This window comes from Hoplias malabaricus, chromosome 10, assembly GCF_029633855.1.
Source record: "Hoplias malabaricus isolate fHopMal1 chromosome 10, fHopMal1.hap1, whole genome shotgun sequence".
NCBI classification, from domain to species: Eukaryota; Metazoa; Chordata; class Actinopteri; order Characiformes; family Erythrinidae; genus Hoplias; species Hoplias malabaricus.
The window spans coordinates 18289744-18308174 of NC_089809.1; the positions used below are offsets into that span (position 1 = coordinate 18289744).

Genomic DNA, 18431 nt, shown 5'->3' on the forward strand with positions numbered 1-18431 from the left:
TGTGGTGTTCAAGCCTGATACAACCTGGCAATAGTGACACTGTTATTTTATTGATTTGTACTATAGGTACAGTGCTCATTATCTATATCTACTGCTAAGACCTGCAGGGGAAAATAATTATCTGACATCAACTGGTGATAGAAAAGGTGTACTGTTATACTGGACAGCTCTATGGAATTAAGACCTAATGAGTTCTGTGAAATAAAGGTACATGTCTGGAATTTTTGAGTCTAATGATTTCTGTGAACTATGAATATTAACTTTACATCCTTCTTCTGTAACCTCTTCATCCAGATTAGGGCCACAATGAGCCTTCCCAGAATCCTCTAAAGGGGGCCCGTTTATTATAAGACACCATTATTATTATTATTATTATTATTATTTTATTTTATTTTTTTTTTAATTATTACTTTCAAGAATTATATCTGACGTAATATAATCATTATGGATTTGATCCCTTGAGGTGTTGTGATATTCATTTCATTTATTTTTTCTCAGTGGTATCCAGATATATACATTAAAGCCACCTCTCGAGTAAGAAATGAGTGTAAATAATTGTTTGCCAGTGTAAAAGGAGAACAGACATATTTCTCTTGTTGTCCCTGGCCTTGTCCTTTAAACAGGCTTCATTCCTGGGGAGTGCAGTGTGCCCAATGTCCATTTGAGATGGCATGTGATCATTAGTTTCTGAACATATCAAGCTTGTTTAGTTGACCATCTTTCACCCTTAGGCCTTTTAGCATGTCAGCATGCTCAGTGCAGCCGCACAAAGCCATCTCCTCCCCGGAGAGAGAGAGAGAGAGAGAGAGAGGGTGAGGGAGGCAGAGAGGGAGGTAAAAAGCCTCCATTTCCCGAGGTAATTAGGTGTTGTTTATCTTCTGTATGACTGACTGCCCACCCTTCTTTCTGCCCATTGCTCTTTCATTCGTGTGTGTGCCAATCTTTTCATGGGTGCTGGAGCAGTGCATGATGGGTTGCAGTGGCTAGGGGTGGCGAATGCTCAAGGAGACAAAGAGAGCGCAAGAGTAAAAGACATAAACGAGTGCAGCGGAGTGAACTGGGGCACAGGGGAGGAGGGGGATATAAAAGAAGGAAAGAATTCTCTTGTTTCACGCGTGCAGTCACGGCAGCATTGGCTTGAGGCAGAGATATGCCTCTATGACTAGTCCTCGTGTTCTCTATTAATAGGCTTTAATTAATAGAGTCAAACACCCGTCCCATAGCCCACCTTTAAATGACCCCTAAACCTCCAACCAGGCTGATAGATTGCACCCCCACGTAGCCATCACATCTCACCCTCAGCCAAGAGTGACAGTCAGCCCCATAGGGACCGCAGTCCGCTTGAGGAGAGGTAGACAGACAGACAGACAGGACAGACACACAGACAGAGCAGAGGGAACCAAAATAACAAAGATGCTCGTGTACCCCCCCTCTCTCTGTGTGTGTGTGTGTGTTTGTTTATATTACATGGTGGGGTCCGCAACCTGTTAGCACACTCACGGTGTGGGGACCAAAAACATGGTGGGGACCGGTTTGCTGGTCCCCACAATGTTTTCAGCCAAAATGGGTCAGCTGACTCAGGAGGCCATGCTGATATGGGTGGTGCAGTTTTTTTTTTGGCCCCCATGCTTCACACAAACCTGACAGCCGTGTGTCTCATCTGTGTGTGACTCTGCTCACCACGCCCCCGGTGGCACTCGGTGGTATTGCATGAACACACAGATCGTGGGGGTCCGTACACACTTCACTACTGCGTCTACGCAACACTGACAGTGACTCATATTAAATGAACTAGGGTCCTTTAAACACTGCATTAATGGCTCCTTCTCCAAGGTAAACACAAATAAAACACCGTACACAACTAGTTAGTCTTTTAAACATAGAAAATAATCTTAACAAGAAATGTACATGGACATACATTTAGTTACAAAATATTAATCCTGGTGTAGTATATTGTAAGTTAGTGAGGAGGCGAATTAAATTGTTTAAATTAAAACTTTTAGTTCAAACATCAGCGTTATAAAGTCTTTAATGGTGACACGTTCAACAGTAAAATACATATACGTGTAAATATAGTCCACTCTTTATGTATTAAAATAGCTCAGCCGAACATTTGGTTGAAGATAATGGCTCTGTGTAATGGAAGCGAATATAAAATGGCGGTTTGTAGTTTTCACCGTTCTACATTGAATGAAGGAAAAGCAACTCGGAACTACAAAGGAACTACACTTCCCATAATCCCTCTGTTCCACGAAGAGTCTGCGGGCCGTGCACAGGACGAGCTGAAAGGTAAAAAACAACTGCTTAAATATATGGCTTTACTCTGTAATGTAACGCTTATTTTAGTCGTATTTATGTGTGTATATAGAGAGAATGGGAGTTATTAAGCTGTTTTAAATGATTTAAAGGGCTATATTTCCGTGTGTGAGTAGTGCAGAGAGAAAGAGGCCCGTGAAATGTGACGTTAAAAGCTTTCGTGCTTTAGCTAACGCTATACTGGATATAGAGAGAATATTCGGCTGGTTTTGTAAAATTAAGTTTTTAAAGGACTCTGTTTCCATGAATGCGTGTTGGAGACAGAGAGACAGTTAGAGAGTTTTATTAAAACTGTATTTTCAGTGCATTCACTTGAGAGAGAAAGACAGACGGAAAGTTAAATTAAAGAGCCAATATGTGGGTTTTTGTAATTACTTTAAATCACGTAAAAGTGCTTAAATATATGGCTTTACTCGGTAATGTGACGCTTATTTTAGTCTTATTTGTGTGTTTATAGAGAGAATGGGAGTTATTAATCTGTTTCAAATGTTTTAAAGGGCTATATTTCCGTGTGTGAGTAGTGCAGAGAGAAAGAGGCTCTTAAATGTGACGTTAACAACAGCTTTCGAGCTTTAACTAACGTTATACTGGTTATAGAGAGAATAATCGGCTGTTTTTGTAAAATTAAGTTTTTAAAGGACTCTGTTTCCATGAATGCATGTTGGAGACAGAGAGACAGTTACTTCAGCTGTTTACATTATAGAGGCCAGTTAGAGGCAAGTGTTTAAGGCGACGCTTCATTTGTAAAGGTTTAATATTGAGAGTAAACGTGATATTTTATTAGAATCATATAATCAGAGTTTTATTAAAACTGTATTTTCAGTGCATTCACTTGAGAAAGTGCCAATATGTGGGTTTTTGTAATTAGTTTAAATCACGTAAAATTGCTTTGAGATGTTAAAAATCTGCAAATCTAAAACAATGTGTTTGACAGTGTAGCCTATGATTATATTTGCAACTCCTTCATTTGAAAATCAGTGAGCATTTGGTGTGTACTATAAGCCTGACTTGCTTGTAACATTTGGTTTGTTTGTATTTGTTTACTTTTAGGGAGAGAGAGATTTTGGAGAGGGAGACGGCAGAAGCCGTTCCTGGGCAGGTGGAAAGAGGAAAAGGGAAAGATCTGGGAGGAGAAAAAGGAGAGTAATGCACTGACCCCTCGACTGATCTGCATCTAAGCTCAGAATACGAGAAATGTTTATTCACATTTAGATGTATACTTACAGTAAGTGAGTGAATGAATTACTGTTCCTCCATAGCTCCAGACTAACCTTAACATGCTCCCTATTCTCCTCACAAACATTCATCAGTTCCTCAAAGTACTCCTTCCACCTTCAAATATCATCTCTTCATTAGTCTGCACAATACCTTCTACATTCATTATCATCCTAACATGCTGTACATCCTCACATCCTGTTCCTCTCTCATCTCGCCAGTCCATACATGTCTTTTATTCTAACCTCACTATCCATATTCTCATACAACTTTTCACGTGCATTTTCCCTAGCCTTTGTCACTTCTCCGTTTGCTTGATGCTGCATTTTTTTGTATTTCTTTAGACATCTCTCTTGAGATTCCAATTCTATTTTATCGACCACTTCCTTCTTAAGATTTCCTGCATGATCTCCTCATTCCAGCACAAAGTCTCCTCCCTTCCTTCCTCTGTCTATACGACAAACACAGTACCTGTAGCCGATTCCCTCACTGCTTTTGCAGTCTCTGCCCATCTGTCCATCACCTCGTCCACCCCACCTAGCATCTGCCTCACCTCCTCCCTGAATCACACACCGTACTGTTCTTACTTTAACGTCCACCATCTGATCTGTGATTTAGCCCTCACCCACTTCCTTTTCTTCACCTCCAAATACATCCTACCTACTACCACCGTCTGATGCTGCCTTGCTATACTTTACCCCTGCCACCACCTTACAGTCACTAAATTACTTCAGGTTGCTTCGCCTGCATAAAACAAAGTCCACATGTGTAGACCTTCCTCCACTCTTAAATGTCACCCTATGCTCTTCCTTCTTCTGAAAATAAATATTCACTACTGCCATTTGCATTTTTTGGGGCAAATTCTACCACCATATCACCTACCTCTCTCCTTTTACCAGTCATAGTGCTAACGTTCAGTGTTTCCACTCTCACCTCCACCTTCCTAACCCTCTTCTTTATTTTGTCTCTCAACTCTTGTTCCCCCTCTCCTTCTCCTGTGACCAACAGTATCCCAATTTCCACTGGTACACTGGCAGGAAACAATCCCAATGGTGGACGTTGTTAACCCGGGCCTTCTCTGATCCGATATGGAACTCTTGTTAGTGATCTGCATTGTTAATTTGACATAGTTTATACAAAAGATAATCTTTCTGACACAACCCTCCCTATGTATACACGCTTGGGACCAGCATTACAATGCAATGTATTTCAGTGGCTAGGTTATGATTTGTCTGCCTACATTTACGCATATTGTGAGTTCCAGGAGGACAGTACAATTGAGACGGAGGAGAGTGAAAGCACTTGATGAAGCAGCACAGAATGTCATCAGTGCCACTATCAACACCAATGTATTGGAAGGTATCTCTAAACACCTATAAAGGTAAATCTAGTATAATCTTTTCTTCAAGAATTGTGCATTATGTTTTTTTTTTTTTTTTTTGCCTGTATAGTTCACTTAATGTTTTAAATTAGCAGCCTTTAAGCAGTTGTAGAGTAGTTATTTGTAATATAAGGAGTACTGGTAAAATTAAGCTTTTTATTTTTATTTTCTGCTAAATGCTAATGTGTTTTTCTATTTTTCAACTGAAGCTAGGTTATGCATAATATGTAGATTAAAATAAAAGATTGTGTATTCATTAAATTACACTGATAGTCTCATTTGTGGTTACCAAATGTTTAATATTAAATTGTGATATTTCATTAACTGTAGGCTGTTTTACTGTTGTTTGAAATCTCTGTAGAAGGCATGAGAGGACACCGCTGACATGATGGACATGGTAAAACAAACCCCCTGAGCTTCCGGTCCTGTGCTCAGCGCTGGAGCTCCGTCCTCTGACTTGGAGGTATTTAAAAAGGTTTCATATACATATAGTCACTGAAATAGGTTTTAGTGAGGCAGGTCACTGTGGTCAGTTGAAGTTAATTTCTCTGGTACAAAATTGTGATAGTTCATTGCTTTTGGGTGAGGCCTTAGAGATGGTACTGGTTACACATACACTCAGGTCGTACGTTGTGGGGACCCTCTCAGGACGGAACTATTGAAAAGGTTTTGGTCAAATGTGCACACACACACTGTCAGGTCTAGCATAGTGGGGTCCCCGTTTAGGGAGAAACACCTACTAAAGCAGTACACGCACAGGTCAATATACAGACAGTTTATCTGAACTACAGTGTACATTACCCCATGACTGATGTCACTGAGGGTCTAGTTTGAATTTGTTTTTATTTTATTTTCTGACACAGCTCTTTAAGCTTATATTAATGACACACACTGTCAGGTCTTGCATAGTGGGGTCCCCGTTTAGGGAGAAACACCTACTAAAGCAGTACACGCACAGGTCAATATACAGACAGTTTATCTGAACTACAGTGTACATTACCCCATGACTGATGTCACTGAGGGTCTAGTTTGAATTTGTTTTTATTTTATTTTCTGACACAGCTCTTTAAGCTTATATTAGTGACACACACTCAGGTCTTGCATAGTGGGGTCCCCGTTTAGGGAGAAACACCTACTAAAGCAGTACACGCACAGGTCAATATACAGACAGTTTATCTGAACTACAGTGTACATTACCCCATGACTGATGTCACTGAGGTTCTAGTTTGAATTTGTTATTATTTTCTTTTCTGACACACCTCTTTAAGCTTATATTAGTGACACACACTGTCAGGTCTAGCATAGAGGGGTCCCCTTCTAGGGAGACACTCCTACTATAGCAGTACACTACTCACAGGTCAATATACAGACAGCGTTTCTAAACTGCACTGTACATTACCTCATGACTGATGTCACTGAGGGTTTAGTTTGAATTTGTTATTATTTTCTTTTCTGACACAGCGCTTTAAGCTTATATTAGTGACACACACTGTCAGGTCTTGCCTAGTGGGGTCCCCGTTTAGGGAGAAACACCTACTAAAGCAGTACACGCACAGGTCAATATACAGACAGTTTATCTGAACTACAGTGTACATTACCTCATGACTGATATCTCTGAGGGTCTAGTTTGAATTTGTTATTATTTTCTTTTCTGACACAGCTCTTTAAGCTTATATTAGTGACACACACTGTCAGGTCTTGCCTAGTGGGGTCCCCGTTTAGGGAGAAACACCTACTAAAGCAGTACACGCACAGGTCAATATACAGACAGTTTATCTGAACTACAGTGTACATTACCTCATGACTGATGTCACTGAGGGTTTAGTTTGAATTTGTTATTGTTTTCTTTTCTGACACAGCGCTTTAAGCTTATATTAGTTACACACACTGTCAGGTCTTGCATAGTGGGGTCCCCGTTTAGGGAGAAACACCTACTAAAGCAGTACACGCACAGGTCAATATACAGACAGTTTATCTGAACTACAGTGTACATTAGCTCATGACTGATATCTCTGAGGGTCTAGTTTGAATTTGTTATTATTTTCTTTTCTGACACAGCTCTTTAAGCTTATATTAGTGACACACACTGTCAGGTCTAGCATAGAGGGGTCCCCTTCTAGGGAGACACTCCTACTATAGCAATACACTCACAGGTCAATATACAGACAGTTTATCTGAACTACAGTGTACATTACATCGTGACTGATGTCACTGAGGGTTTAGTTTGAATTTGTTATTAATTTCTTTTCTGACACAGCGCTTTAAGCTTATATTAGTGACACACACTGTCAGGTCTTGCCTAGTGGGGTCCCCGTTTAGGGAGACACACCTACTAAAGCAGTACACTCACAGGTCAATATACAGACAGTTTATCTGAACTACAGTGTACATTACCTCATGACTGATGTCACTGAGGGTCTAGTTTGAATTTGTTATTATTTTCTTTTCTGACACAGCTCTTTAAGCTTATATTAATGACACACACTGTCAGGTCTGGCATAGAGGGGTCCCCTTCTAGGGAGAAACTCCTACTATAGCAGTACACTCACATCTCAATATACAGACAGCTTTTCTGAACTACAGTGTACGTTACCTCATGACTGATGTCACTGAGGGTCTAGTTTGAATTTGTTATTATTTTCTTTTCTGACACAGCTCTTTAAGCTTATATTAGTGACACACACTGTCAGGTCTAGCATAGAGGGGTCCCCGTCTAGGGAGACATTCCTACTATAGCAGTACACTCACAGGTCAATATACAGGCAGCGTTTCTGAACTACAGTGTACGTTATCTTATGACTGATGTCACTGAGGGTCTAGTTTAAATTGGTTATTTACTTTTCTGATTCAGCTCTTTCAGGTTGTATTGGCGGTTGTATTGGTGGTATAATCTGAAATTGTTACTTGTGTCAGGACAAATGTGTCTTACGTTTTTTAATACCATGGTGTATCCATGTCAAGTCAATTTGACTCAGCAATTGTTTAACTGATGAGAGATTAAACATGTTGTAAAATGTATTGCACTTTAAATACTAATGTATTTGTGTGTGGTGTTCACCGAAATGTTTTACTGTTGTTTGAAATCTCTGTAGAAGGCATGAGAGGACACCGCTGACACGATGGACATGGTAGAACAAACCCACTGAGCTTCCGGTCCTGTGCTCAGCGCTGGAGCTCCGTCCTCTAACTTGGAGGTATTTAAAAAGGTTTCATGTCCATATAGTCACTGAAATAGGTTTTAGTGAGGCAGGTCACTGTGGTCAGTTGAAGTTAATTTCTCTGGCACAAAATTGTGATAGTTCATTGCTTTTGGGTGAGGCCTTAGGGATGGTACTGGTTACACACACTCTCAGGCCTTACGTTGTGGGGACCCTCTCAGGATGGAACTATTGAAAAGGTTTTGGTCAAATGTGCACACACACACTGTCAGGTCTAGCATAGTGGGGTCCCCGTTTAGGGAGACACACCTACTAAAGCAGTACACTCACAGGTCAATATACAGACAGTTTATCTGAACTACAGTGTACATTACCTCATGACTGATATCTCTGAGGGTCTAGTTTGAATTTGTTATTATTTTCTTTTCTGACACAGCTCTTTAAGCTTATATTAATGACACACACTGTCAGGTCTGGCATAGAGGGGTCCCCTTCTAGGGAGAAACTCCTACTATAGCAGTACACTCACATCTCAATATACAGACAGCTTTTCCGAACTACAGTGTACGTTACCTCATGACTGATGTCACTGAGGGTCTAGTTTGAATTTGTTATTATTTTCTGTTCTGACACAGCTCTTTAAGCTTATATTAGTGACACACACTGTCAGGTCTAGCATAGAGGGGTCCCCTTCTAGGGAGACATTCCTACTATAGCAGTACACTCACAGGTCAATATACAGACAGCGTTTCTGAACTACAGTGTACATTACCTCATGACTGATGTCACTGAGGGTTTAGTTTGAATTTGTTATTATTTTCTTTTCTGACACAGCGCTTTAAGCTTATATTAGTGACACACACTGTCAGGTCTAGCATAGTGGGGTCCCCGTTTAGGGAGAAACACCTACTAAAGCAGTACACTCACAGGTCAATATAAAGACAGTTTATCTGAACTACAGTGTACATTACCTCATGACTGATATCACCGAGGGTCTAGTTTGAATTTGTTATTGTTTTCTTTTCTGACACAGCTCTTTAAGCTTATATTAGTGACACACACTGTCAGGTCTAGCATAGTGGGGTCCCCTTCTAGGGAGACACTCCTACTAAAGCAGTACACTCACAGGTCAATATACAGACAGTTTATCTGAACTACAGTGTACATTACCTCATGACTGATGTCACTGAGGTTCTAGTTTGAATTTGTTATTATTTTCTTTTCTGATACAGCTCTTTAAGGTTGTATTGGTGACACACACTGTCAGGTCTAGCGTCGTAGGGACCACTTCTAGGGAGACACTCCTACTATAGCAGTACACTCACAGGTCAATATATAGACAGCGTTTCTGAACTACAGTGTACATTACCTTATGACTGATGTCACTGAGGGTCTAGTTTGAATTTGTTATTATTTTCTTTTCTGACACAGCGCTTTAAGGTTGTATTGGTGACACACACTGTCAGGTCTAGCGTCGTAGGGACCACTTCTAGGAAGACACTCCTACTAAAGCAGTACACTCACAGGTCAATATACAGACAGCTTTTCTGAACTACAGTGTATGTTACCTCATGACTGGTGTCACTGAGGGTCTAGTTTGAATTTGTTATTATTTTCTTTTCTGATACAGCTCTTTAAGGTTTTATTTGTGACACACACTGTCAGGTCTTGCGTCGTAGGGACCACTTCTAGGAAGACACTCCTACTACAGCAGTACACTCACAGGTCAATATACAGACAGCTTTTCTGAACTACAGTGTATGTTACCTCATGACTGGTGTCACTGAGGGTCTAGTTTGAATTTGTTATTATTTTCTTTTCTGACACAGCGCTTTAAGGTTGTATTGGTGACACACAATGTCAGGTCTAGCGTCGTAGGGACCACTTCTAGGAAGACACTCCTACTACAGCAGTACACTCACAGGTCAATATACAGACAGCTTTTCTGAACTACAGTGTATGTTACCTCATGAATGGTGTCACTGAGGGTCTAGTTTGAATTTGTTATTATTTTCTTTTCTGACACAGCTCTTTAAGGTTGTATTGGTGACACACACTGTCAGGTCTAGCGTCGCAGTACACTCACAGGTCAATATACAGACAGCGTTTCTGAACTACAGTGTACGTTACCTCATGACTGATGTCACTGAGTGTTGAGTTTGAATTTGTTATTATTTTCTTTTCTGATACAGCTCTTTCAGTTTGTATTGGTGACACACACTGTCAGGTCTAGCATCGTAGGGACCACTTCTAGGGAGACACTCCTACTATAGCAGTACACTCACAGGTCAGTATACAGACAACATTTTCTGAACTACAGTTTATGTTACAGTGTATTTCTCTAAGTAATATGAATTTTTGCAATATGCAGGTATTTTTTTTCTTTTCCACAACTGCTGACTAGATTTTCAGCTGGTTCTGGTAACTCCTCCACAGCTGCCCATAGTTTTCGGCACCTGATATCGAAGTTCACATGCATGGATGCAGCAAACTTGGCTACAAATCCCATAACACCTATCTCTACTGGTCTTGCATGTGCCTGCCACCCACGTTCTGTACAGTTCCCAAACTTTGTCCGATATTTGGACACTGAAAGCCGTGTTTGGTATTGAACCAACACAGGACACCATTTATTATATTGTTTTGAGGTTAGACTGTAAAAACTTATAGTTTGAAACAGACAGAAGCTCTGCAGGTCTCCCTTAGCCAGAGGGAGGGGCAGGTACTCCACAGAACATGCTTCTCATTGGTCCTCACTTGTATTAACTGTCCATCATTTAGTTCTGCAGCCAATGGAGTCTCAGCCCCTTCCTACAGCGGTTTGTTTTGTGGCGGAGCTAAGAGCAGCAGGCGCATGCTGAGAAAGTGGGATTTTACAACTTTGCTTTTAGATAGAACTAATGTTAGCACCATGTCCTAAAGAAACTACAAGTTTACTACTACTATAATCACGTCAGATAATTTCACATAAGAGAAATACAGAAGTCCTAAATAAGCAGACTGTATGTTATGTATAGGACATGACAGTAAGCTGTAAAACATCAGCAGCAAATGTGTTTAAAAATAATGATATAACATTTTTACTGGACATAAGTTAACTGTGGTAATGCAATAAGGATAATATTGTCTTTTAGACCACTTAGACCAATAAGATGCATTCACTTTAGATCTAATTGTAATTAGTGAAGTATTTAAAATAGTAAAGCTATAAATGTGTCCCTAAATTTGGTTTCAGAAAGTTGGCAGCCTACAATTTCATAAATCACACTGCTTATTATTATAGAAAGAATAATTGTGCCCACACACTTTTACACAGGCCCACCCAAAGATCAATTTGTGGCAATGCCACTGATGTAGTTAACGTTTAGTCATAGTTCCTAGTTTGAATAAATGTAATAATATAAACTGGACTTGCTGCCACATCAGGCCATTGGTCCCGTTACACGTACAAGGCTGGGGTTTGCATTCTAGCAATTTGCTGCTGATACAATTTAAATACAAAAATTCAGGTATCTCGTTTCCACCTGCCACTATCACTTCTCTCATTGAAGTGTTTGTAAAATAAAATAACTGTAGTTAGTAAGGCCTACTGATTTACATAGACTTAATATATTAACCTGAAATAATAAATCTTGTACAGGACTGTATGGAAAAATATGAGAATTACACCGTGCCTTTCGATGTTTGTTGGATGTGGCCCTTGAGGAAAAGTAATTGGGGACCCCTACTCTATTGTATCTCTGATAGTGCATTTCCACCAAAAAGGAACCAGAACGGTTCCAGTTCGCAAGGTGAATTTGTAACCGTTTGGTATGTTTCCATCTACACAAACTGGTTCGCGACCCAGAAAAGTTTGTTCCCAGCTGAGTTTCAAATGCAGCGTTATTGCACTGCGGAGTTTGACAGGGTAATTTACAACGTTTCAAATAAATAAATAAAAAGAAATAAAACAGGAACACGCCCTGTTTTTTTGTTTCTGGTGCTGTTTGTGTGCGATTCCATTTGTGTTGGTCAGAGCCGCAGCTCTCGGTTACGTTTCTCTGCTGTTCACAAGCTCAGCAGGACGGCTCTGAACTCGGCAACATTTACACAGTATTATATCTCACTCGGGTCTGACTTCATGATAGAAGAATAAACAATGACTCTAACAATGAGTCTAACAGTCTTTGGTGCTGGCGCTGTATTCAGGCACAGCGACTACCCTGCTAATGACGTATACCTGTTTCCCCTTTAAACATGTAGAAACACAGCAGTTCATTGGAAAGAACCAAGGTTCCAAGAATCAGGAATGGAACCGGTTTAGGAGCCAGAGTTCTTTTGGTGAAATAGCGCTGTGATTGACAGCAACAAATCAATGTTCTGATCGGTTAAATAAACCTCATTATATGATTGGTACAGCTAAAGCTTTCCTATTGGTATCAGTTGGCCAATCAGGGTAAAAAATTCACAACTGTGAAAAGAGATTTACACAAGCAGCAGAGAAGGTGAATGTGTGCATTTTTTGTCACATTTGGAACATAAAGGTTTGCTCTGGTGCATTTTAAAACAATACTCACAAATGTAATGGACTTTGTAATTGCCGTAGAGCAACTACATACACAAAATTTTAACTGTGCTTGAGCAACTACATACACGTAAAACTAAAATCCACAAATGTATTGGAATGCACAAATTTAAAACAACAACTACAATAATAAATTAAATTCACAAATGTGCAAAAAAGATTTGCATTTGTAAATGAAATGTTGTGAATGTGTGAATCAGTAACTTCTCAAACGGTTTAAAATGTGCAAGAGCAAACCTTTTTAAAGTTCCAAATGTGACAGTGGGAATTTTTGAATGAGATGGAAAAATCCACACATTCTCCTTCTGCGAATCTCTTTTTGCAGATGCGGATTTAAGACCCTGTTTTGACGGCCAATTGATGGACCAATAGGAAATCTTTAGCTGGACCAAGCAGATTGCGAGGTTTGTTTAACCAATTGGAACATTGATTTGTTGCTGTCAACCATAGCGCTTTTCCACAAAATGAACTCAGGTCCGTGAACCGCCGCGTTTCTACGGACAGCAGAGAAACGTAAACAAGAGCCGCGGATTTGATCAACGCACATGGCATTGCGCCTAACTTCACCAGAAACGCATAAAAATGGGGCATGTTCCTGTTTTTTATTATTATTTATTTATTATTTATTATATTATATATTATTTTACTATTATTTATTTATATGAAACGTTGTGAATTACCCTGTCAAGCTCCACTGGGCGATAACGCTGTATTTGAAGCTCTGGGCTCTTGGTTACGTTTCTCCGCTGTTCACAAGGTCAGCAGGATGCCTCTGAACTCAGCCATAGTGTCTCCGTTCATGACGTATTCCTGGTTCCCCTCAAAATGTGTAGAAATGCGGTGGTTCACTGGAAAGAACCAATGTTCCTAGAATCAGGAACAGAACTGGTTCAAGAACCAGAGTTCTTTTGGTGGAAAAGCGCTATGGTTGACAGCAACAAATCCGATTGGTTAAACAAACCTTGCGATCTGATTGGTCCAGCTAAAGCTTTCCTATTGGTCCATCAATTGGCCGTCAAAACAGGGTCTTTAATTCGAAACTGCAAAAAGAGATTCGCACACACAGCAGAGAAGGCGAATGTGTGTTTTTTTCCATCTCATTCAAAAATTCCCACTGTCACATTTGGAATCTTTAAAAAAGGTTTGCTCTTGCACATTTTAAGTATTTTACTGATTCACACATTCACAACATTTCATTTACAAATGCAAATCTTTTTTACACATCTGTGAATTTAAGTTATTATTATTGTAGTTGTTGTTTTAAATTTGACGTATACATTTGTGGATTTTAACGTGTATGTAGTTGCTCAAACACAGTTACAAAGTCTGTTACATTTGTGAGTATTGTTTTACAAACTCAAAATTTTTTACCCTTTTTTGACTCCGTATTTGACTCCAGAACATTAGTGCAGAGAGAACAATGCAGTAATTACAAAGATCTTAAAATACATACAGAACAGGACCAGTAGACACAACACAGACAACAGTGTAGTTCTTCTTCTCATCAGCCTATGCCTCAAATTCTCATTGATGGGAGCTTGTCTCTTCGCTCACTGTCAGTCACAAGTCTCATACTACTGGATATTTATTGGCTGTTTGCATGGCATCAGCGATTTCTGGGCAAGCTCTTGTATCACATCTTTCAGCGGTTCACACGTAGCAATCGAGATAGTGTTGATTTGCCTGTGACCTAAGGGTTGTTCCCGTGATCCCCTAAAACAGTCTTTGACAAGAAAATCGTGGCTACAATCGTGCAGTGTGACCATATATCAGGAATCCATCAAGAAACATGTAATTGAATGATATTTATGAACGTACCTGTTTTGGATTCATTCAAGTATAAAGAAATGGTAAAAAGGTACTCTACTAAGTATTAATTACACCTGTCACAAAGGGTTTTAAAAGGTGTTTAATAATTCTGAGGCAGTAGTTATTTTGGGCATTTTTTGTTGGATTGGGAGAAAACAATTTTATCTATTTAAATTGTTATTTTAATCACTTTTTGCAAAAAAAATAGCTAATAATCCTAATTTGGGGCATGATACCATTTTGAGTGCCAATGTAGGTCTGTTTTCTCTTTTGCATGTTGTAAGAAAAACAGCCTTATTAAATCATGCAATTTGTGCCAAAAAAGATGTTGGTAAAAGAGGAAAATTTTTATTAAATTTTAGGCATAGGAAAATTTCCTTTGATATATATATATATATATTTTTTTTGTTCCCTAGGTCCAGTGAATTCCATGGAGTGGAGAAGCTCATGTTGATGGAAAGTTCCTGGAAAGCTGTTTGTTCACTGTATACATCTGAACAGTGGGCTCTTAAACCTGTCTCTGCAATGCTGTGATGTGATTTATATTGTTTTAAAGTTTCTGTTTTCAGACTTGATCAAAGTTCTCTTGGACCAGGCACTTTTTTTACGAACACCTTGTGTCTATACTCACTGTTCATTTCATCAGCTCCATTTACAATGTAGGAGCATTTTGTAGTTCAGCATTTACAGAATAGTGTCCATTTCTTGTGCTGCATGCTTTGTTTACCAGATTTCACCCTGTTCTTCAATGGGCAGTACCTCTAGAGGACCCCCACCTAGCGCGATTTGTTTTGATTCCAGATACATTTCTTGGGGTGAGGTTGTGGTAGTGAAAAGCCAACCAGGGACCAAACAGTCCAGTAGTGTAGGTCCCATGCATTGCACAAGAACAATTAATGTGTTGCTCTGGTATGAGTGGATCAGACATGGCAGTGCTCCTACATGGTAAGAGTAACTAATATAATGGACAGCGAGTGTAAGTACAGTGTTCGTAATGGAGTTCTTGGTTAATATCATAGATGGACTGTCTCATGTAAATTATTCTGAGTTTATATTGTGTGTGTTCATATTGATTTTAAATTTTCTTTAGCCTAGCTAAGCTCATCAGTTATTCAAGGTATTATTTATTTATATTGTGTTTTATTCTCTCAGTTTTTGGCTAACTTCATTGCTTCTACAGTATGTACACATCTGTGCCTATCTTTTTCAGAGTTTAATAAAAGAACAAATTAGTTCAAATAACGTTAAAGGTTAATAAATTAATCTTTAAACGAATGCATCGGCCTGGATTAGTTGTTTTTCTGCATTAATTATCGATTACACATTGTTCTCTCTCAAAATGAAATTGGTCCCCACAAAGAATGAGAACAGGTGATTTGTGTAATATTTGGTCCCCAAATATACTCCAAACCTGAAATGTCCCCACAAGTCACGAGGACGTCTGGTCAGAATCAATTTTGTTGAGATATTTATAATTTGAAGTGATATTAAGATTCACAAGTGCATTTTGACAAAGCATGATTTTTTTCAAGTCTGTAGCACCTTGGGAAAGGGTGGACCCCACAATGTGAGTATTCCTCCAGGTGACCCCCACAACGCACAGAAACAAGTATGTGTGTGTGTGTGTGTGTTTATTTCATGGTACAGCATTGGCTCAAAACCCTCTGAGCAGATTCAAGCCATGTGTAAAATAATCATTCTGCAGTTTAAGTGATTTATCTTCTACATATTCATATAAAGTTCAAATGAGAATTGTTTGGTGTTAATGTTACTTTTCAGTGATTTGAAGGTGACATTCACCATTATTAAATAAATAACTAAATATATATTTTTTAATAAAATTGTGAGGATGTGTCCTCACCATTTGTTAGCTCTCCAGTCAGTTTGTGCACTTAAGACTGGTCTAATGTGTTTACAAGGCCCTAGTGTTTGTAATTGGGTATGTTTAAAACAAACAAAAAATAGGAGAAAAATGGCATTTTGGATATAATTAGACAAGGAAGATCCCTCCATCCCCCCAAATGTTAAAAAGCATGAACTGCTCTCTTCCTTCTCCAGAGCTGGGTAATGTTGTTTTAGCTGTAGAGGGAAATGACTCTGAAGGGTGCCAACTGCATGAAAGTAAACATAGACCAAAGAATTCTACTAAACGAAACTAAACTGACTTTCTGTGCTAATTCATACAGTGAATAGATGAGATAAATTTCAGCCAGGTACAAACAACCTTTTTTTTTTCCCACTCAAACATACCATTCCACTTTAAGAGACATGGAACTTCTGAACGTAAACAAACTAGAGAACAACTTTTCCCCACAATTCTAGACATTCCTTTTAAGAGCAAAACTGTCCAAACAGTGTAAACTAAAACTGCTGTTCACTATTTTATTCATGTTCAGATTCATGTTCATCAAAGTGTCTTCTTTGTGTGAAGAGCAGGTTTTGCATATTTAATGACGAGACACTTTTCTTTCCCAAGCTGTTTTTAAAGAGGATTCTCACTGATTTTTCAAACTCCCTGCATAATTCAATAATTCGTTGTAGTCTGATATGAAATGCTTAATTTGAGAAAAACTTATCAAGTCATAGTTGTTCACTGCAATGTCTGTAAGAGCCCAACTGCCAAAGGGTTTAATATCTCTAAAAGCTGTTTCACAGAAAGCTATTGGACAATTACATAACCTGATGCCTGAAACATCAATTAACATTAGCTCTGAAAGATATATTTGGCCTAGAATGTATTTTTAATGTATGTTAATGGTTGAGAAGTGCATGCAGTACATCCTCATTCTTTCATCTTCTGTAAGTGCTCCATCCTGATCAGGGTTGTGGTTTGTTCAGAGCTTATGCACAATCATTTGGTGCCCGGAACGCCGGACACACCCTGAACAGGGCACCGGTTCATTGCAGCATTCAGGACACTACGAAGAAACCTACACCAAAATAAAATCATTTGCTCAGTCTAGTTTGGATGGTATGTGGAATGTCTATATTTGTGTTGTAGACATGCACAATAGCAAGTCCCTATCACTGCCACTTTAAGGGAACAATAAGATCTTTAAAATTGTTTCTTGCCCAGATAAACCTATTTTGAAATCTCATTTTCTCAGCTGCCTAAAACATTTGCACAATCCAGTATTATGTGTAGTTATCATCCAATACCTAGTTTTGTTAATCAATACTTCATGATGTAAAGCCAAGTGTGCAGGTGATTTTAAAAATCCATATGCTCAAGAAGAATATTTGAAAGCAATTTTTTTCTTCACACTAGCTCACAGCATATCTACTGGTTCTTACATCTTAAAATATATATATATATATATATATATATATTGATATAAAATCAGTTTACATAACAGAAATCGTGTGTCTTTTCCACAGTAGCGTATATTCACTAGGGCTGAACTATACATGGGCCTAGTCTTTTAGGAAAATATGTACAAATTCAGGTTGAAATCAGTTTGCAAGAAATCTGCAAAATTCTCTGTAATAAACAATATAATTATTTCAACTCAACTTTAGAAGCACAAACTATTTTGCCAGAGGTCTAAACAGTTGAAAAGTTGAAGCACTTATAGTCTCATTATTGAATAGCGTACTATATATTATTGCTTTGCTATAAGCTACTCTGATGCCAATCTGCAATTTATGTATGGATGGTAAACTGAATTTTGGTCCTTTTCAGTTTAAAAACAGTCAAGTTCTTACAAATTAACAAAGAAAACATGCTCATTCTAGCTGTTAAAAATAATTTTACAGCCTTATTACATTTTGCTAGGACAGTTTACTCATGTAATACTCAACTCACGCATTTGCACATGTCATTAGCGCACACACTTCAGCTCAAATTAACCAAGCTTTGTACACATGAGCTTGGTTTAAGCTGGAAAGTCTGTTGTAAGAGACAGCAGAGCATTAGCAGTCTGGGTTCATTTACCGCTACACATGGATGGATGTGATGTGTGGAAATGTAGTTTTACCGTCTCTCTTT

General features: G+C 38.8%; 1 protein-coding gene and 1 long non-coding RNA gene across 9 annotated transcripts in view; both read left to right on the forward strand.

Moving 5' to 3' along the window:
* pard3aa (par-3 family cell polarity regulator alpha, a) overlaps window positions 1–18431 on the forward strand; it is a 469619-nt gene that overhangs the window by 312454 nt on the left and 138734 nt on the right. The window lies entirely within an intron of this gene.
* LOC136708719 (uncharacterized) lies at window positions 1522–15749 on the forward strand. Of its 4 annotated transcripts, XR_010804374.1 has the most exons (6): window positions 1522–2289; window positions 3367–4912; window positions 5274–5375; window positions 8005–8106; window positions 10263–10357; window positions 14860–15749. It is a non-coding gene; the product is annotated as an uncharacterized lncRNA (long non-coding RNA). The 4 variants fall into 4 exon arrangements; XR_010804376.1 differs by lacking the exon at window positions 8005–8106; XR_010804375.1 differs by lacking the exon at window positions 10263–10357 and having other exon boundaries at window positions 1523–2289.